Raw genomic sequence first — 22,331 nt, 5'->3', positions numbered from 1 at the left:
GGGAAAATCACGACCGAGTTAGTTGGTTTTGAGATTTCGGTGCGTGCCGACGTGTGTAGGGTCAGCCAGGGCAGTGGTCGGCAAGCGAGCCTAGGCGGTGTCTGACGCGTAGAGCGCGGCGACGGCGGCCCCGAAAGACGCGTGGAAGACGCGTAACCCGGGGCCCAAGTTCGCCCGTATCCGCACCCCCCCCCCCCCCCCCCCCCCATCAGCACCGCGCGCTTCCGCAGCCCGACGCTCCCTGCGACCGGACCTTGCCACTACGCAGCTAAGTCACCGATTCTCACCACTCGCTTCGCTCTTTTCTTTGTTCTGTCGCTGTTCTCGTCCTATTCTTTTGTATATTGCTTTAATCGTGTAACTTTGTTGTATAGTTCTCGCCCTGTTGTTTTCCTTCTTCTTGTTAATAGTTTGTGTTTGTGTTCTGATTTTGTGCTTGTTGTTCGCATCGCGCCTGTGCATTACCGCTATTTTGCTTGGCTTGTTTCGTAGCCGTTGTTCTTGTTCTTACCCGAGTAAAAGGGTTGCTGAGAAACTTGCCTATACGCCTCATCCCTCCGGTCAACGGCTAATCAGGCGTGGCCCCTATCGCCGGTCAGCAGTCTAACCTCATCTTCCGCACGCGGGGTGGAGAAATTTGTCGCTCCACCCCCTCCTAATTTACGGAGAGTGCAGTGGTGGGCAGGTTGGCCCGATTAATTATAACTTCGGCGCCAATCAAACATCAAGCCGCCCACCATATCGTGACAGTTTATCCCTAAACTTGTGCGTTCGCGCAACAACGCTATATTTACTGCCTTACGGGACTTTCTGCAGGGCTGAATGTTCAAGATAACCATTGATGGAGCGTTTTGTGCATGCCGCTTACTAAGTCAATGTCGCTGTGCAGACTCGTGTGGCAGTTAAACACAAATTTACCTGCAGAAAATTTGTGCCCTCAAATTGGAGCCTGAATCAAGGCTAACGCTCTAAACCCATCGTTCATCTTCAGCGGTATACAGCCTAAACGATGCTGCAGGATTTCAACAAGAGAGAAGAGGCAAAACAAATGTTGTAGTGCTCGGCATGCTGGCTTAACAAAAGAATGAGCGAGAACTGCTACAGCTTTGGTTTTACCACGTAGCCCTGGGTCACATCGGGAACCACCATCAGATTACCTATTCCTCCTCCCTCGTCATAACATCCGCCTTTGACTTCTTCCACAGTAGCCCCCTATTCGTTTTTCCCTTAGCAGGCATCTTCCGGTGGCGGAATTATCTGCTCCTGTCATAGCTTCCAAAGCCATTAGGACACCTGCCCCTCCCTCCACTCTCCCTTTCCTCTACCACTTTCCCTCTCTCTGCTGTTGTAAGTGTGGGGAGGAGGATTAACTTCTCATCTCTCTCACCAGCAAACCTTAGCCGGTAACCTCCACTTGGAACAGATGGCAAGGTGAAAGCTCAATTGACTATATATGACTGCATGAATTTAAAATATTTTATATTATAATAAATTTATGTAAATAATTTTAAATTATTTCTATTCAATATATTAAAATAGATCAGCACTGCTTTCGCAGTAAAAAGCGACAAAAACTTTGCAGAGGAAATCGCCTGACGGCGTCTTCCGGTAAACTTGGCACGGCTGCAGGCGCATGTAGGCCATCTAACCAACCAGTGGCTGAAGTTGTAATCAATCCTCGCTGGTGCAGCGTTGAAATTAGTAGAAGGAAAGCAAACTCAAAACTGCCGTTCTTTGCGAACTTGACGCCGTTCCGCAAGCGCGCACTCTCTTGTTTTGAAGAAGCTACATTTTGCGCAAAGCCTCTATGCTACACACACATATTCACGCCAGCGCTCAAGCACGATCCAGAAAAAGGGGGTCACTGCACCTGAAATATGCGTAATTTTGGTCCGAGCCAAGGCGAATCCAGGGGCCGAGTTCTATTAGGACCAGTATCCATATTGCCACACTTAATTTAGACACCACTCTACCGGTGCCCCCGTGCGGTGTGTCTTCGTCCTTTGTCGCGCGCCGGACTTCGTCCTCTTCTGCTCGGTTCTAGGGTCGGTCGGCTGCGCTCTGCCCAGTGTGCTTGCGAAGTACTGTACTGCCAGGGAGAACGTTCTACCGGCATCCGGTGACATTTTTGTGGAGGTGCTGGGTAACGATCCATGTACGAAGAGGTCCCAGGAACCTCCAGCGCTTAGCCACACCCCCTGGACACGACACCTGTCCCCAAGTCAAGCCGCCGCTTGAGAGGCTTAGCCCTCGAATACAATCCCCTCACTGCGCCACCCCGAGCGATGACCTCTACAGTGGCCAGCCAGACCTTCCGGCAATCTGTGAGTTCGCCGCCGCTACTTCTTCATACGCCTCGTACGCCCGCGTCGATTCATGGTGACAAGTTTGAGGATGTGGATGACTGGTTGGACGGGTATGACAGGGTCGCTGAATTTAATCTGTGGGACGAGGACCGCAAGCTTCGAAACCTCTACTTTGCCCTCCAGGACGCCGCCAAGACGTGGTTCGAAAACCATGAGTCCGCCATCCACACCTGGCAAGTCTTCCGGCGGCAGTTGCTGGATACGTTCAGCAGCAACGAACGGAGGCAGCGTGCTGAATTGGCCCTGCAATCCAGAGCGCAGCAGCCAAACGAGAGCGTGGCGATGTCCGTGGAGGACATGAATCTGTTTTTCAACCGCTCTGATCCTCCGATGTCGGAAGCCAAGAAGGTGCGCCATTTGATGCGGGAAATGAAGGAGCAGTTGTTCGTCAGGCTCGTGCGCGATCCTCCGGCTACAGTCGCCGATTTTGTAAAGGAAGCGGCAGGCATGGAGCGTGCCCTGCAACAGCGGTTTACGCACTAGAGCCGTTCATCAAACATCACTGCTATGGAGCGCCATATGCCGAAGCCCGGGGATGAAAACACCACCCTCCGAGAGCTCCTCAGCAGCATCGTCCGCGAAGAGCTCCAGAAGCTTCACTCTGTGGAGCAGCCTCCTAGTGTCACCGCCATCTCGGATGCTGTCCGTGACGAGATACCCCGCACGGTGCAGCCCATTCCACTGGCCAACCGCCAGCTCCCTATGTGATGACATACAGCGAGGCATTGCGCAGCCCTGCGCGACCACAGCCGGCGTTCTACTCTCTTGCCCTTACCGCGCTGTCCCACCGATTCCAGTATACGACAGCGCTGCCAGACGACCGCCCACCCGTCACGAAGGCAAACATGTGGAGCACGCCGAACAACAGGCCCATGTGCTTTCATTGCGACGAAGCAGGCCACATCCGTCGTGACTGCCCGTACCGCCGGATTGGCCTGCGCGGCTTTTCGCCAGACGCACCCCCGCCACGCTATGGTGAACGACCCCGCGAGATCGATCAGTACCTAACGGCCAAAGTCCCACCTGCACCCACTGCCCCACGTCAGTCCAGGTCACCGTCGCCTCGACGGTTGTCTTCACCAGCCCTCCAGTCCTACGTCCGGCAGTCCTCCAGCCCGCGCCGGGAACACTGAGGACGGCGACCCCCGGAGGTAGGGCCGCCGTGACTGGACATAATGACGAACATCCTCCGCTCACCGACGTTAGCATGAGACCCAACATCCGACCCCACGCCGCGACGACCTTTCGACGCACAGAGACGCCTTCGCTTGACGCTTCAATTGGACAATCCGAACGAGCCTTAAGTCCGACGACCTTTCGACGAACAGAGACGACTCCCCTTGACGCTCCAACTCGACCGCGAGAATGATCCCCTAGTCCGACCTCCCCCACACAGCGTCTTCCTGAAGATGACCAAGCTTCGGCTGAAATCCCGATCATCGTTGATGGCTGCCACGTGACTGCTCTCGTATTTACCGGCGCCGATTTCTCCGTCATGAGTCGTGGTCTGGCAACTGTCCTGAGGAAAGTACTGACACCTTGGCCTGGAACGCACATCGGGACAGCTGGAGGCCATCTGGTGACACCGCTTGGCGTCTGCACCGCTAGAATGGAGATTCCCGGTGTAACCTTCACTGCCCGCTTCGCTGTGTTGGCTCAATGCTCGAGGGACCTCATCCTCGGGTTTGATTTTCTTCGGGAACACGGTGCGATAATCAGCCTCCGAGAACTTGTCGTGACGTTCTCAACTCAGTGTGCCATAGCCGGCAGCAGCGAGCCCGACAGGGCTGTTTTTCGCGTGTTTGACGACAATTTCACGCTACCACCACGCTCCGGTTGGTTTATTACGGTGTAATGCTCCAACCCACGCATGCCTCACGGAATTGCGGAAGGTAATCTGTCGTTTCTGCTGAGCGAACAAGTCTGCGTTGAGCGGGGTTTTACTTCCCTCCGCGAAGCGCGAACGCAGCTTTTTGTTACCAACTTTAGAGCCGAATACCGCCACTTGCCGCAAGCAACAGCCATAGCCTATTTCGATGAAATTAATGAGTCAGTCTCCCACTGCGCCTTGTCCCTGTTCAACGATACCCATGAATCCACGTCTGGCGCACCCGTTATGACTGATGTGAATTCCGACCTAACCGCCGATCAGAAACACCACCTCCACATGATCCTGGAGTCTTTTCGTGACTGCTTTGAGACCACTTTTCTAAAGTCCGGCAAACAACGGTCGCTAAACATCGCATTGTAGTTGATGAAGGCTAGAGGCCTATGCAACACCACCCCTATCGAGTGTCTGCAAAAGAACGGGAGGTGATTCGGTGGCAGGTTGAAGAAATGCTCCGCGAAGATGTTATCCAGCCGTCAATAAGCCCGTGGGCTTCGCCCGTTGTGCTGGTCGCCAAGAAGGATGGCACTCTCCAATTTTGCGTCGACTATCGTCGCCTCAACAAGATTACTAAAAAGGAAGTTTATCCGTAGCCCCGAATAGATGACTCGTTCGATCGCCTGCGTCATGCCCGGTACTTTTCCTCTCTTGGTCTACGCAGAGGGTACTGGCAGATCGAAGTCGATGAACGTGACCGCGAAAAGAGCGCGTTCATAACCCCCGATGGTTTGTACGAGTTCAAGGTGCTCCCCTTTGGCCTGTGTACCGCTCCTGCCACCTTTCAAAGAATGATGGACACTGTCCTGTTTGGCCTCAAATGGCAGTCGTGTCTCGTCTAACTTGATGGTGTGGTTATTTTCGCCGCGACCTACGAAGTACATCTCAAACGCTTGAGTAAAGTATTGGCGGCAATCCGATCAGCCAGTCTGTCTCTAAAACCCAAAAAATGCCACTTCGCGTACCAACGGCTGAAGTTTTTGGGCCATGTTGTGACACCTGAGGGCGTAAACCTTGACCCCGACAAGACGGCCGCTGTAGCTGCGTTCCCGACCCCCACTGATAAGCGAGCTGTGCGCCGGTTTCTTGGCCTCTGCGTATATTACAGACGCTTCGTGCAAGACATCTCCAGGCTGGCTGAGCCTCCCACTCGGCTGACCGAAGACGATCAGCCTTTCGTCTGGGCACAGGAACAGCAGGATGCCTTCGAAGAGCTCCGTAAACGCCTACAAACAACGCCCATTCTTGCCCACTTTGACGAGGAGGCGGACACGGAACTTCACACCGATGCCAGCAACATTGCCGTCGGTGCAGTCCTCGTCCAGTGGCAAGAAGGTGTTGAGTGCTTGATTGCTTACGGCAGCCACACGCTGTCATAGTCCGAGCTGAATTACTCAACCACTAAAAAGGACTGCCTAGCTGTTGTGTGGGCGAAAACGCAGTTTCGACTTTACTTGTATGGTCGCCCGTTTCGGGTCGTGAGTGACCACCACTCATTGTGTTGGCTCGCGAACCTTAAAGACCCCTCGGGCCGGCTAGCTCGTTGGAGCCTTCGCTTGCAGGATTTTGATGTTACAGCTGTCTACAATTAGGGCAACAAACACAGCGATGCAGACTGCTTGTCCCGTGCTCCTAACCCGTCCAGCTCAGATGACCTCAAAGATGACCCTCTATTTATTGGCGCTCTGACCACATCAACCCTCGCTCAACAACAGAGGGACGACACGGAATTGCGGCCACTCATTGATTATCTTGAGGGTACTGCCTCGTTACCATCTCGTCTATTCGCGCGTGGCTTGTCGTCGTTTTGCTTGCGGGATGGCGTCCTTTACAAACGAAATTACGGCCCCACGGACTCTGGATACCTGTTCGTGGTTCCAACGGCGCTCCGCACTGAAGTGTTGCAGGCATGCCACGACGAGCTTCCTTCCGGCCACCTCAGATTTTTTCGAACGATGGCACGAGTTCGTTACCGTTATTACTGGCCCAGGCTTTCTGCGGCTGTCATGCGTTATGTGCGCACTTGCCGCGAGTGTCGACGTCGGAAGAAACCACCTTTCAAGCCGGCTGGCATGCTCGAACGCATTGCTCCGCGGAGAATTCCTTACCACCAAGTTGTCATGGACTTACTGGGCCCATTTCTCACGTCATCATTGGGTAACCGGTATATTGTGGTTGCCACCGACTATCTCACCCGGTATTGCCAGACGAAAGCCACTCCCCGCGGCACGGGCGCTCTCTTTCCGGGCATTTCCCACGGGACCCGACACCGACCAGGATTTCGATTTCAATCTGATTTGCACTTTTTAGGAAATATGCAATTATTACAAATCCACGCACCAAACTCTTCCCTCCCCGTGCAAAGCACTGGGGAAGGTCAGTGAGCGGGTACTCCTGCGCCTGCTCACCAACACGATGTTGTGCCCGGTAACTCTACAACATTTCGATCCTCAATTCGACGGGCGGCGCTCACACTGTGGGGAGGTGTCTGACACCTACCACATGGTGTGGGCCGGCCAGCAGAACCCATCCCTACCCCTTATCCCGAACCCCACCCGAGAGGACTGGGAGGCGACCCTGTCCGGTTGCTGCACCCTTGAGGCCCAAAGGGCCTTAACGCAGCGCGCCCGGGCTGCGGCAAACGCCAATGGGGTGCCTGACTAGGCATTCCACCTAGTGGTTGCAAGGGCGTGACCCTTCAGGTCATGACCCCCAACACCTATCCCTATGATTAAGTAAATGTTTTCACCACCACCACCCCCTGCTGCTGAAATTGCTGACGTTTTCATCATCAGCATAGTCCTCCGCCATGGCGCCCCTCATGTTGTTTTAACTGACCGAGGCACAGCGTTCACGTCCACGCTTACTCAGAAAGTTATGCGGCTCAGCGGCACAAGTCATTGTAAGACCACATCTTACCATCCTCAAACCAACGGCCTAACCGAGAGCCTCAGTAAGACTATCCCTGATATGATTTCTGTGTAGGTCAACGATGACCATAAGAACTGGGACGAAATACTTCCGTACGTCACGTTTGCCGACAATACTGCCCTTCAAGAGACGACGGGGTTCACGCAATTTCGTTTGGTACACGGTCATGAAGTCGTGACTGTTGGACACGATGTTGTTGCCCGATACTGCGCACCCACCCGTTGCCGACGCTGATGCATTCGTTCGGCATGCAGAGGCTGCCCGCAGGCTGGCTCGGCAACGAACCTGCGTGCGGCAAGAAGTCGATGCTCACCGCTACAACCTTCGTCATCGTGAAGTCATTTTCCAGCCTGGCGATCAAGTGTGGATTTGGAGCCCCATCCGTCTGCGCGGTCGCTCCGAGAAGCTTTTGTGCCGTTACTTCGGCCTCTACGAAGTACTCCGCAAACTCAGCGACGTTACGTACGAAGTGCGCTCGCTCTTCAAGACGCCCGCCGACATCCGAAATTGTGCACGTCGCAAGACTCAAGCCATACCATGCCCGCTAGGACAACTCTGGCCACGTTCAGTGCCTGGGACTCTGTTGACGCCCACACGAGGCTCCCTCCTCATTTTCAGGCATCGAGTCGGTGCCTTTGCAGAGGAGAGGGGCAATGACACACTTATTTTAGACACCACTCTACCGGCGCCCCCGTGCGGTCTGTCTTCTTCCTATATCGCGGACTGGACTTCGCCCTCTTCTGCTCGGTTCTAGGGTCGGTCGGCTGCGCTCTGCCCAGTGTGCTTGCCAAGAACTGTTCTGCCAGGGAGAACGTTCTACTGGCGTCCGGTGACAATATTCCATTCCTTTTGATGTGACATATGCGTGACGGCAGCATGAAACTGTAAATGCAGTTCGATCTTTTTCCACTGATGCACGGGCGGCTGTACAACGTGGCTCTATACCTAGCGCTGAATACCACACACAGCATCAACCTATGCACTGTAACAAATTACCCGTCAAGGAAGCACGGCATACAGCTGCCTCTCCTGATACCAGTAGCACATCGGAGACGTAGTTATTAAAAGACATCGTATCGCTCTCCTTCTATGTGTACGAAGTCGTTTTCCTTCCAGACCTTTAGCCCCACCAGAGTTGCACCGGCAGATGTGCTGTGCAGTCGTCGACTGCTATTGAAAAGAAAGTTAGTCCCTTGAAGATATTGCTCGCGCCATGATTTCGACTTCAAGTGGAAGGATGAGTGGAAGGAAATATGTGGCCATTCATACCACTCGAAGCGGCAGCTCAAGAGCAGAAAGCGGTTCTCTGGTAGTATCAAGTGAAGGCGGTCGGCTCTTCTCAATGCTTACAATAGGACCGCGGCACGGATAATGAAGTCTTGGTGTCATTCTTGCGAAATTTCTTAAACTTATGGAAAAATGGCTTGTTGGCACTGATCACTTGTTCTGTTTCGAAAAACAAAGTCAACAACGCGTGCTCGTAGAAAAACCTCGGTGATCTTTTGGTGTGCTAGGAGTAAATGCGTCATTTTAAAAAAATCCGGGAGTACCGATGTTGAAACCCCGGAGCAACCAGGGTGAGGTCCGGTAAGCTTGGATCAACTTCACGCCAGCTGGAGACGACTGGGGCGAGGGTGTGGAGCTAAGAGAGAAAGAAAATCGGTTGATTCCACATGAAGAGCAAAAAACTGGAGAGGACGCAAACGATCTGTCTTAAGGGTATGACACTATAGCTTTAATGGGTTCATGCGCATATATGCAGTGTTGGTCATTCTCAACTTTACATTCTTAGATCCCTCGGAGTCCTTGCACCAATCTTGGCGCAGTAGTGCGGTAGTTAATCGATGACTTCTGTCCTGCGAGGGCAGATGCCGCCACCTCTGGGATTTGACCGATGGAGGTTGCTATTCTCAAGCAATCTCTGGCGACCAATCCTGATTTTAACTGCCACCTTCCGCAGTGTGTAGTTTACTGACAAACTTATGTGCAGGTTGTGATAAAGCCACAAGGTTGGGAGAACTAGTGCTTGATGAAGGGCTTGTTGGTTCAAGCTACAAAAATTCAAATGCGCAAAAGGCGCACACAAAGGAAAAGACAGAGAGAAATGGACAGTAAGAGCGCTACGCCGACCACTTGCCTTCTACGTTGCTTCTGTGGGGATTTTTCGTGCATTTATCGCCCACGGTGAAAGATGCCCATGACGCCAATAATGGCACCGCATTTTCAGCGGCGCGAGCTCCTCAACGGTCTAGGATTAAAGTGAATAGGCAAATGATGAAGTCGACGGAGGAACGTGCGATACAGGAAAAGGTAATTTATAGATTAAGCTGGCCCTTCCAGAGATTCCGGGGCCGAACGACGTGCACTGCGAGCCGAAAAGCAGCGCGAAAGAAGAGGGCGGCAACGTGACTCAGCCAATCCAGTGAATACAGCCAGGCGGCAAGACGAAGCAGAGTTGCAGTGAAAGCATTATTTTGCTAAACATGATGCGGGAACAGATGAAACCTGGCTGCGCTAAACAGAGGTGAACCAAGCTAGGCAAGGGCCAACGTGCTGTCGCACCTAAGACGCATTCAGCTTAACCACGTAAATAGGGGGCCGGTTTTTTCAAACAATCTGTACTGGCCAGTTCATACAGAATAAGCAACTATTAAAGCACCACGCACGTTGGGTATAAAAACAATATCCCTTTAGAACTCCCAGGACTCACCCTTAACATCGCCAATAAAACTGCTGATAGTCCAAACCTGGAGTACCCACCACATATTTGTTCATGTCATTCGACTTGGTTATCAGATGCCATGTTTAAAGGCGCGCCATGTTTACTGGCCAGAAACTACGACAGCCATTGTAATGTAATAATCATTAAATCATTGCTATGTCTTTCTACACTGCTATCAAAAAATTTAATGGACCGAACCTGTCTAAATCATAAAATATAGTCTACTGGGGCAGTTGTTGACCTCCACCTGTCGCCCCGTATTGCCGGAGTTCTTGGCCCGAAGCTTGGTCCGCTCTCGCCAGAACAAGGCAGGTTTGTGTAAAAATCAAAATTTACAACGTATCAGGCATCAGGCATAATTGACGGCAAAAAAACTACAGAAAGAACGCTTAAAAGGCGTAATGGGCCCTAATGGTCTGCCTACAAGGACAAAGACACAAAGGGGTAAAAAACGATAATAATTTCAAGACAATATTGAAGGAAAAACGAAAAGTCGGCACGCGCAGCCCCACGACTACAGTCACATGTTGAAGCGATAATTTGATTCCAATCTCGCCAAAGCTATCGACATCACGTTTGCGGTGTCATCACGAAATCTAAAATATTTTTGACTTAGATAAACTAGAGCATAACTTAGCTGAAGATATTTAGCCATAACGGCAAATGTTTCAAAGCTTTGGTTACAGGCGCACTTAGGACTCTTCTCACAGTGCGCTTCATGTCCCGTCAGTGTTCCAAGCAGATTGTTGCATGTGTTTCCCATGCGTATCATTCATAGGTCTTCCGGTTTAGGCAGCACCATCTTGATATTGCTTGAGGGATTCAAGAGCGGTCACTGGGCTTTGTTGTGCATAGCGGCTTACGCTTAGCATGCGCATTAACACTTTTTCATATTTTTTTGCAGGTTGTCGGGGGCCGAAATAACGAATTTTACTCTTGCCGCTTTCACAATCATTTTAAGCCTGTGTGGCACATTGAGGGTATGCAGAAACATGATCACTCTTGTTTTATTGTGAGAGCCGATCTGTTTGGCAGGATGTGAAAGACAGGATGTACAATAGTTAAAACGGAACAAAGGAAACGGGACACAAATTTCCGTCTCCTTCCCTTTGTCCCGTCTTAGCGCTGTTGCATCATTTCTGTCAACATGTATACGGTTGTCCTCTTCTGTAGCTTGAACACGCGAGCAGCACAGCTGCACTCTAGGCCCTTATACGCCTGCGCCACCTTGCTCAAATATGTTGCCCTGTCGAACGCACTGGCCATTCGAACAGCCCAGGCACACCTCTCGCGAGTACAAGCTGGGAGTGGACGACCCTGTACGAAGCAGCCCGTATTGGCCCTCTTCTCCGTGTTTTATCTGCTTAATGAGCTCTCCTTCTCTCCAAGCAAGTAGTTGCTCGACGTCGCCAACATTCTCGAGCTAGGAAGTTTGCTTTTCATGAAAGCGAAACACCATTGAGAGCATGCAGGACTTCCTTAACGCATTTGTGATCGAGTGGTTGACAGAGCCCTCTTTACGGTCTTTTAACGGATGAATTTCGGGGGCTGAAGTAGCTTGCCTCCACTCGGGGCGAATATCGCTGTCCTATTTTCGCTCAGGTGCACCTAGCTCAGAGGTCAAATCCGCCATCTTGTAACTTGTGGTTACATAGACCTACTTGTACATTTTTCGAATGCCAAGAGAACTTCAAGAGCTAGATATTTAAATAAGGCTGGTCGCGTATAGATACGCATCTGACATCAGGATCAGTGTAGTGTAATGATCCATTTCTTTTCCACTCGATTTTGTCCTCTCTAAGTGGTCGCTGCTTCCGCTGTCGCAGGGCGCCACAGATGTCAGGCTGAACGGGCCAGAAACACGCCCATGATGCCACTTACTTGCTATCTACTATCACTATCTACTCACTATCATCGCCCGTTATAAAGATGAGACCACGAGGCTCATTTCGGAGGCTTGCCAAATCAAAAAGCTAGGTAACACCTGTATCAGCAGCCCATCGCTAAATCTACTACCTAAGCAACTTGCGTATCTTAAGCAGTGACGTGCCTTTTTTCTGTCAAGTTGTGTGGTTGTGCGGTATTTTTCTCTCATGCTTATTTTGTGTTTTTACTCGTGCCATTTCATTTATACGCTGCCTCACCTGTAGCAATAAACCATTTGGTTGTTAGTCAGCGCCGGTGTTTTGTCCTTCTTTTGTGTCCTGTTCCGTTGCACTGTTTTTCAATTCGTAAAACATTTACCAAGGTGAATACAAGGGGGGGTACTGCGCACAAAAAGACAAGGACAAGAAGATAACACAACAAGCGCAGACTCGCGACTAACTTTATTTGAAAACACGACAATCCTTTTATAGTTTCAAAACTGTCACATCACACACATGTTGAAACCAAAAACCTGTCTTCATTGTGATACAGTTTGATAGAAGGGTCACTTACGCAATCTTTATCCTTCTGTTTGATGCAAAACGCCTCCGCCAACTCACGCGCCACCTGGTCACGGCTCCTCCTCAAAACTTTTGTATCTGTCAGCAAAGGCAGGCAAGGGTTATTATGCGTAGCATCCGGGCATGCGCCACAATGCAGGGGTAAATTCGACCCTGTCCCTGATTTCATGGAAAGCTGGTGTTCTCTTAAGCGCTCATTCAGACATCGGCCTGTCTGACCGATGTATACCCTACCACAGGTGAGGGGAATCTGGTAAACGACACCCGTCTGGCACCTGACAAAACGAGTGGCATGACGCTTCTCGCAGTCCGCTCTCCTCTTCCCTCCGGACATGACCTGAGGGCACAATGAGGCCAACTTGCATGGGGCGGTAAAAACTACCGGCACGCCGTACCGTTTCGCCACGTTCTTCAAGTTGTGGGAAATTCTGTGAATATACGGTAGAACCGCTGGCCTCATTTCCTTAGAACGGCCACTATCCCGGCACGTCCTATTTTTCAGTTTGCGCAGAAGCTTCTCTGCCACTGCAACAATGATTGAAGCAGGAAAACCAGCCTTCGTCATCCTAATTACCCGATTATTGAGGCTCTCGTGCACCAGGTGAGCGCAAGACTTAGACAAGGCGCCCTGCAGGCAATAGGTTCCGATAGCCCGTTTAACATTCTTGGAATGTGCTGACCTGAACGGCAACAGGTCTTTCCGTGCACGTGGTAAGTACATCCAGCAAACGTGATCTGGTGTTGAAGTCAGGTTAATATCTAAGAACTGTAGCTTGTCATGTTCCGGTAACTCGTGAGTAAAGGTTAGACCCTTCCTATGTCGTCTGAAAACCGATAAAAATTCTTCCACAATCACAGTGTCCGTCGCGCCAGGTCGATCTTTAAGAAACACTAAATAGTCATCAACATACCTAAATATTTTCAGAGTAGTCTCATTGTCAAAATAGCGCACCAGACCACGGTCAATGCTGGACAAGAAGATGTCAGCTAGTACAGGTGCCACACAGGAACCAATGCAAATTCCTTTGCGCTGAACAAGGACCTGATCGTTAAAAGATACAAAGGTAGAACCAAGATAAAACTCAAGTAAAGACATAAAATTGTTCAGCGTTATACCGCAGGCATTCTGAAAAGCTATTACACCCCTATCTTCAATACAAGACCTGACGGCGCAAAACAGGGCATCGTGGGGTATTGAAAAGAACAGGTTTTCAACGTCAATTGAAAATGCGTAGCCTACAGGCGGAGCATCCTGTAGGTAGGCGACAATATCATCTGAGTTCCTAGTTAAGAATGGGTCTTCCACTACCACCAATTTCAGACACTTTTGAATAAACACACTTACTTCACGCTGCCAAGTACCTTTTTCACTTACTATGCACCTAAAGGGCTTGTCAACCTTATGTGTTTTTACAGTGAAAAACAGTTCTAAACTATCGCGCTTGGAGTTAATAACTGCTCTCGACAATTTATCTAAAGCAAGGTCCTTGCACAGCACAGAAGCTTGGGTCTTTACCTTTGACGGTTTCACCTTCTTCCGAACAAAGTTCTTCTCGACTGCTTGAGCAGCTTTTTCACCAAACATCCCCGAACGCAGGACGACGAAGCCTCCCTCTTTATCAGCTTGCAGAAGGGCCAAGCCGTTGTCTTTGAAGAAAGAGACAACTTCTTTTACTGATGTCTTGAGGCGTGAAGTGCTCCCACTCGCAGACCTCCGAGGCCTAGCAGCAGTCCGTAGAAGGCTGTCAACACCATCTAGTAGGCACCGCTCCTGGTCCTCATCAGATGCCTTCCGCGCCAGCTGCCGGTTCAATGAAAGAAGCTCGTGCGCAGGCACACTAGGCTCAGTGCTAAACTTCGGTCCTTTCTTCAGCACCTCAACAATTCCACTCGGTAATTCGGCATCGCCCAGTACTGACACGGAACCACCGTTATCCTTGGATCTTGGCCTATCTTTGGGAAGACGTAGTAGGAGACATTTCCACCAGAAATCCACTGCCTGGGCTGTCTGACGTCGTAAGGCCCGTAGCCTTACTTCTCCTACCCATTCGGGGTTTGTCCGGAACGCGAGCAGACGCAACCAGTCGTATAGGAGTCTGATCTGACGCCAAAGTTCAGATCTTAGAATTTTGCACACGCGTCTAACATGTCCCACAGACGGCACCATGTACCCGAACAGAGCGATGAATTCCGAAGGCACCAGGCCTCTCTTCAGACAGAAACCTAAAAACCTTGTGCGACAGGTCGCAGCTACAATGGCGCTAATCACAGTTGAAACATGACAGTTTGAAGGAGAAACACAAAAGAAAGGGCCCACGGTAGAAGAAACATAGTTTAAAAGCGTACGTTGTTGGGCTAGTCGGTCAATCATGGTGAACAACGTACGCTTTTAAACATTTACCAACCAGCCCGTATTTGCCCTCTTCTAAAATACTCCATATGCTGCGAAGGTGTCAAGCGCGTCGGCAGGAGCCGCACCGTATTCGCTATTAACTTGAATACAATGTGGCCCCATTGTCACTTCTGGACCGCGTAGGCCTAATGCCTGTGTTCGATCGACTCAAACCAGACAGGCACTTCTGACTATGTCAAGGACTTCGAGATCGCCCCAAAAACAATTTCAAGCAGCAATTACACCCGCGTGTTGCTTCTCTTCAGGCTTACTTCTTAGGCTTACTTCTTCTTTCTTCCTGCTTACTTCCAGGCTTACTTCTTTGTTGCTAGTTAAGAATTTAGCAAGTTCAAGCTGGATCTTGAGAGCTCGATGGCGCTCCTCAGCGGCTCCGACCTCGCTTTTTCATGGCCAGGCATGGACGAACTGTCCGCCGAAACAACCGTTGCCTCTCCCTCGCTCATCGTGCTCGCTTTCCGCCTGTCCGGATTTAAGTGTCCAGATCGGATGTTCATGCGCTCTCGGACGGCCTACCCAGCCAGCAATGCCAACGCCTAGGTGAAAACGCAAAGAGGACTCACCCTCTGATGAGATGCACTTCGCTGGCGAACAACTTTCGTCGCTATCCCAGTCTGTCCGTTCTGTCGCTCCTCGCTTCCTCCCGACACAGCTTCTCTCAACCGGCTTCAGCCTTGCGTTGCTGGTCCACCCATGGAGTCTTTGCTGCTGGTTCCCGTGGAAGCTCCTGATTCTTGTCGTCTGCTCCTGGTCCTGCTCAACCGCCAATGCTTTGCATGTTGCCATAACGTCGCCACTTCCACCTTTGCTGTCTCCTGAAAACGAAAGGATTCTTCCCGACTGCGCCAGTTACGCTTCGAGGTTCGTTCTTCGGGCTCCACCAAAGGTGGCCCACTGCCGAGACAGTATAAAAAACGAGATCAGGCAACACTTGATTTCAGGGTGGTAAACTGAAGCTTTGTGCAGGAATTCAAATATTTACAACGGACTGAGCAGGGAGCACGACATGAAAGTGGCTAAGGGAATTTGTTCCCTCCTCAGCATCGCCGAAGGTATAAGAGACTAAAATCTAGTTCTCCGGGAACCGCTTTTTAAAGACCTAGGAGCCTGGCCCACATTTTGCATCACCCAATCACAACAAACCCAACATATGATTGGTTGGCAAACTGCATAACACGCCTTCGTGTTTCCCCAAGGTTCGAAACCTTCTCCCTATAGAAATTCGAAGGAAAACACATGACAAGACAACAAAAACACTCTCACGTGTCACTGGTTTCCTGAAAACTCGTCACCCTTACGCCCTTCCCCAAACCATCCCTCAGCAGGGCAATTATCGGCCTTGAGCGAGCCGCTACCGTCGCGGGTGAAAAAAAAAACGGAAGCGCTCAACCGCGTTTTATGCCACTCGTCTTTACCACGACTATGGAGAGACGTCGCCCGAAATCCGGGAAGAGGCACAAACGCTGCCGTTTCTGCCCTTGAACATGCGGGAACAGCCTTTCTTTCTCGCCACTATTCTTGGCGCCTCTGGCGGGAAGCAATTCCACGCAGGACAATTAGCAAACCGTTAGCAACTGTAGGAACAACACGGCTGTGCGGTTCGCGCAAAGCCGCATTGTTTCCGCAGACACGACCTCATTCCCTTCAACTCTGCAGTGGCCATGGCGGGTCAATATCTGCCTGCCTCGCCTTGTGTACTTCTTGCCGACGCAAACAAAGGGGTTAACAAGAAATTTTCCGCTTCATGCTGCCGGGACAGCAACAAAAGGACGGAAGCCCTAACAACGCCGCAGGCATGCACCGATCCTTTACAACGCCTGTTGCGCAAGTTCAGTATGCAAAAATGTTGGTCAATTTTTTAGGCCTTCTGCACGGACAATGATAACAATAAATGTATCAGTGATCCTTCTGTTGTACTAGTGGAAACAGAGAAATAGTTTACCTGAAGACAATCAGCCAGTCACGTAAAAAGAAGGAAAATACGCAGATTTTAAAGAATACATGGCAGTAGTCGGAAGCGCAAACCTCTGTTTGTTTTTGCTCTTTGATTATTATCTTGTCGCTGAAAAGTATTCGTCCGCTAGGGGTGACTAAAGCCACGTATTGTGTATAAAGGCCTAGTTTTTCTAGAAGAAGATCTCGTGTCCGTGGTGTCTAGTCCCTCTGTCCATGTGTTTTATGTGCGCTGGAGAGATGTGTACACATATAACCCACATATTCGGGAGGAAACACTGATTGTGCCGTGGAAAGCGCGCCCTGCTTTCAACCTACGAAATGGCGGTTCATTCCCGCCATGGGAACAATAGCTTCTTTCTACCTGAAGCTGTTGCCCTGTTCCGATAAATGGTGCATGCCTGCGAAGCTGCTTTCGGGAGAACAACCCCACACTAAGAAATCATTTGTCCATGTCTAACGGTCAATCCCAAGTCTGTTCTAGCCTTGCGCTGGAACAGCCTTCAACACGACTTGTCCCCCCCCCCCCCTATTTAATTTCCATATCTATAAACTTCATAGCGGCCATATTTAGCCGAGATTATATGTGTACTTGATTAGTGGTGTTACTCATTCCTTATGTATAATACCCTTAGTAATGGATAGGACCCCGCCGCGGTGGCTCAGTAATAAAGAAAAAAAAAAAGCCGCGGTGGCTCAGTGGTTACGGCGCTCGGCTGCTGACCCGAAAGACGCGGGTTCGATCCCGGCGGCGGTGGCAGAATTTTTTGAAGGCGAAATTCTAGAGGCCCGTGTGCGGTGCGATGTCAGTGCACGTCAAAGAACCCCAGGTGGTCGAAATTTCCGGAGCCCTTCACTACGGCGTCTCTCATAGCCTTAGTCGCTTTGGGACGTTAAACCCCAATAAACCAAACCAAACCTTAGTAATGGAGGCCCTTAAGGTGGTTGCCACAAATTGTGCAGTCACTCACTGTGACGCAGTTGTGCCACAAGAGGGAGCATGCGCAGTTTTGTGTCTGTGTTGCTATCACCGGTTGTGCTGATAACTGGCCACCGTCGTAGCTGTTTAAGCAGTCGTATTCTTCCAATAAAGCGCTTTTGATTCTGTGCAAGGAGTGAAGTTCCCGGGCCTCAATGCAGCAGCGGTGCACCGTGCCCTAGCAAAGAGACGTTAAAAAATAGGAACGACAATGGAATCGACAACTAAGTTTTTTTTTAAACCAATAGTGCGCTTTTATCACACAAGGAAGACAGACAAAACACAACCTGAATGTTGTAAGCGAAGAAAATCAATACCTAGCAGCGCCACAGGCGACCAGATAAGTTTTGGTATATCATGGCGCTTCGCGTCTATGCGCTCTGCATGCCCGCGCGGTTTCGTTTTTGACGCGCCTCGATTTGCAAGCGCGGAAGAGCAGAGGAACTCCAAGTGCCGCTCCAAATGCTTGTTAACTTTTGAAGGAGCCTGTTAAGGTTGGTCAGATGATCGCCACGGTCGATGAAAAGCTTTCACGGCACGATTTTCGGTGATCGTACTAGGCAGTTTCCAATGTAAAGAGCAGCTTGAGTCTTCCTACACTCGCCCGGCGAAACGTTCCCGGTTGTACCAGTCAACTTCCAACTACTTGACGCTCTGTGGGCTGAGGTCGCTGAAGTGCAGGCCGAAGTTATTAGACACTTTTAGCATACCATGTTCCCGTTACCGGTACCTGAGTTCCGGGAGCCCGCGCCAAGGTGGAAGAAACCACCGTGGCAAAATTCTTCCACCAAATTCTTCCACAAATTCTTCAACCGAGGCCCGCGCGCAGCCAATGCATGCGCAAATCTCCCTGACGTCGCCGGATGGCGCCACGTACCCGGCAGCTATAGGCGCGACTGCAGCAATCGGGACCAATCAGAGCCTGCTTACCGGCGGTAGGCGGGCTCCCTGCACACCGCTAACGCTAACAAGGTACACGGTATGCTAAAGGTGTCTATATGCGAGAACTTCGTTGACTTCGAGAACTGGATCCATCGTAACGCTGGCAAAACGCCGGTGCAAACGTAAACGAAGCGACGGTAGCGACGGCAGCAATAACAGATAGATGCCTTCAAAGTGCGGCCGGCGGTAGCTTTCATTTCGGCTCTTGCTAGGCCGCACCGCTAGCCGCCAGAAATCACGGAGTCTGCGTTACGTCATGTGCACGTCATGTTTCACGTCATGTTTCATGTCACTTAGTCCTGTGTCGTCATAATAGAGCCCCAAGTTTGAATCAGCGGCGGGTAAACTTTTTCAACTTCGAATCCAAATTTCTTAGAAATAAATGCATCTTTCGCTGCCGGCCAAGTGGCAACAAAGCCATGAAATGCCAAACTATCTGATTTTACTAGAAAAAAATATTAATAGAGCTCCTCTCACTGCCCCTTTAAGAGCGCTGCTCTCGTGACACGCGAACGCATGTTCGCGGGCGTTCCTTTCACATTTCACGCACTTTTGAAGCGAAAAGCTTCACTACGCTAGTCAACACCGAGGCTAGCGTGGGCCCCGTCGTCAGAAAAAGCTACAGGTGCGCATGCGCGAACTGCGTGACGTCACAGTAGAGGTGCAGGTGGTCGGAGCCGCCGCTGCCGTGGCCGCGACTCTGCAACAACCGCGTGACGTCACAGGAGAGGTGCATGCCACCGCGGCTCTACCGGTGGACCTTTAGCTGCTGCCGCGCGCTTCTGCGCATGCGCGGCTGTGGTCGAAGCTGCTGTGACTCTGTCGGTATATGTGTAGGAGCGCTCTGAGAGGAGCGCAGGCGGCATGGAAGACGATGCTGAATTGGTGGCGTGGAAATTGGCCGAGAAGCAGCGAATAAATGCGAGACATAGGGCTCAACAAGCTGCTGAAACGCCGGAAGAGCGGGAGGCTCGCCTTGCTACACGGCGACAAAGAGATGCTGAGCGTCGTGATAATGTGGAAACAGAACAAAGTTGATTTATGCGATGTATGGCTGAACTCAATGTTTGAACGTGAGGATAAGCCATGGAATATCTTCAAGTGCAACCGTGTAACAGCAAGGTAAGCCAAAACTACGCCAAGGAAACCTTAAGCTTAGCCATGGCATCACCGACGCTTTTCGCTTCTGATATCCGGGCTTAACCGAGCTAAGCCCCAGCCAATTTTTTTTAAGGAAAGCAAAACTCCCCTAGAGCACACAGCAAGAAAAATAAATAAGGATGTTATTAGTATAACATACACAAAGTAAAGAATTACACCTCCGTTTTTTGGTACACTATATTTTGCACCACAATTTTCGCCGGAAACGCTGCAGCTAGAAACTTTTCAATTTTCGATTATTCAGTGGAACGAAGTACAAAAACACTTGAGTAGCAAGATAAAATTGATTTAATTTGCCTCCCCCTATTTTGCCTCGAAATATTTTTAACCGTTCTCTAAAAATAGCTGGCCCGCCTGGTATAGCGATATACACGAACGCCACCGCTCAACGATGGGTTGAACTAAAGCCCCTCAAACTTGGTAAAGTAGCGACATATTGCCTCCCCTCCTCCGCTTCCTCGTCTCGTTTTGATGCAGAAACGCCTATTCATGCATCAAAAATGGCGTGCAACGCATGCCTGGGGAGGTGCACGTTTAGGCGCCCGACGGCCGCATCCAGCGTGGGAGAGAATAGAGGACGGAAGGGTGACATGCGGGGCTCAATTATTCAAAGGTTGGCATTACTTTACAAAGTTTGAGGGGCTTGAGATTGAACGTTTACGCAAAAGATGCACCTGGGACGGTATTCCATAAGCTGACCATCGTAAGACGACCATTTCACGTCCGTCTAGTCGTCCGTTATTGGTAACTCAGATATACGAGCGGCTTTGCATCGTCTTTGGAAAGCTACCGGCCCATTGGGTAGCAGCGACCGGACCTCAGCGCTGGCTGCACATCGCAGTCATGCTAGCGGGCAGGTCCGCTCGCCTGCTCGGGGCACAGCTCACACAGCTCTCAGCGATGTAGCTCACCAGTGGCTACATATCAACGCCAATGCCAGCCAATGGTGAGTTCCGGTCGCCAACCACCCAATGGCAGGGTCACTTTCTACAGACGTTTCAAATCAGCGGGTATATCCGAGTTAACAATGACATAGGACCGGGCAGACGCGAAATGGCCATTTTAAAACGGGCGGCTTATGCAATACGGCCCAACCAACGCCGCCGAACTAGCCAACAGTGGTGGCGCCACGGTGCAGTGTCACCGGGAAAGTGACTTATTGAGTCGTGGTAGAATTTGGTGAGCCCAACCCAACAAAAAATTCGTTTAGGGCTTTTTACTCGTTTTCCGATTGCTTCTTTGGTATGCTTGTGTATCCGCCACGCTTTTGGAGATGAAGCCACTAGTTGGAACAAGTCCACTCACTGAAGGAAGAAGAAGATGACCTCGTCATTTCGAACGTGACTCTGCGCACGTTCATTGAAAGGCAGCCGTCGTGGACCTCCCGGGCACCAGCGAAGAGATACCAGGACGCAAGAAGTAGTACGCCTGCCCCTCTTTTGGTGAGTAAACCAACTCTTTATCGCTATTCCGAGCATAAACGTTTGATAACGAGAGCTATAGAAGCTTCCAGATCCATTAATTTCCGTAATAGCGTTCCCTAGGCAACACAGCAAGAGCAACACGTTTGTTGAAGTTCCCTGCGCTAGTATGCATGCATATGTAGCGTTTTTTAGACGCCTGCTGTGAACAGCCTATTGCAGGTGCCGTACGACCCACTGAAGCGTGCTGCTTTCTCAGCAGCAGGGACGTGTTCCGCCCTTCGCGGTCATTAAGACTGAAGCCGTATTAGCTGCATTACGAGAAAAGCCGGCAGCGTTTGTTGGTGTGTGTACTCGCAGCAGGTAAAGAAAATCTCGGCGACAGGAAGAAAAAGGGGTGACGTCATCAAGCGGCCTTAGGGCGCACACAGCAAGCCGACCGCCGCAATTTCGGACGGATATAAATTTGATTCGCCTTAAATATCCCCCCCCCCCCTGGCCAGCATCAACGTTGTGCCAGAATTTCCGGCTACAAACGTATCAAAAGTTTCAGGAAGCGTTCGCCCTACAGCGTTCCGGGTTGTGTCATACCATTTCTCTTTGCATATAGCTAACATGTCCTCGCTAAATTGGTGGCTAGCTTGCGACAAAGATTCGAACTAGCGACGTAAGCACATTCAGTTGTATGACTTCCCCGACTTTACCTCTTCCCTGAAGGCGCGGTTGTCGTGTACGCAAAGATATGCGACGGTTACTGCGCCCTTTCTTTTCCTCAAAAACATATTTTGGTATTAAATTGTGACGGGATCGTTCATCGTGCACCATTGCGGGTAGTTTGATACGGCCCGGGCCAGCCCCTAAATTTGACCTTGGCCAGTTTGGACCCCAAACGATGTACAACCATAGCTGAGCACGCTCGACACGATGGTGACCTCCAAATTCGACCAGGGCGATTGGCAAAATGCTATCACTTGTCATTTTGTGTACGTCTCGCAAAAACCACCCGGTTTCTCCACAATGAAATCCCCTCATAGGTCAAGTTGGAGATAACGTCATCAGGATCACGTGAACCTACAGGGACCAATCAGAGAACACTGGCAAATTTGAAGCTCTG

The sequence above is a fragment of the Amblyomma mixtum genome, chromosome 3, assembly GCF_055824585.1.
Source record: "Amblyomma mixtum isolate Tamu chromosome 3, ASM5582458v1, whole genome shotgun sequence".
Lineage (NCBI taxonomy): Eukaryota > Metazoa > Arthropoda > Arachnida > Ixodida > Ixodidae > Amblyomma > Amblyomma mixtum.
Note: the sequence above shows the minus strand (reverse complement) of the source record.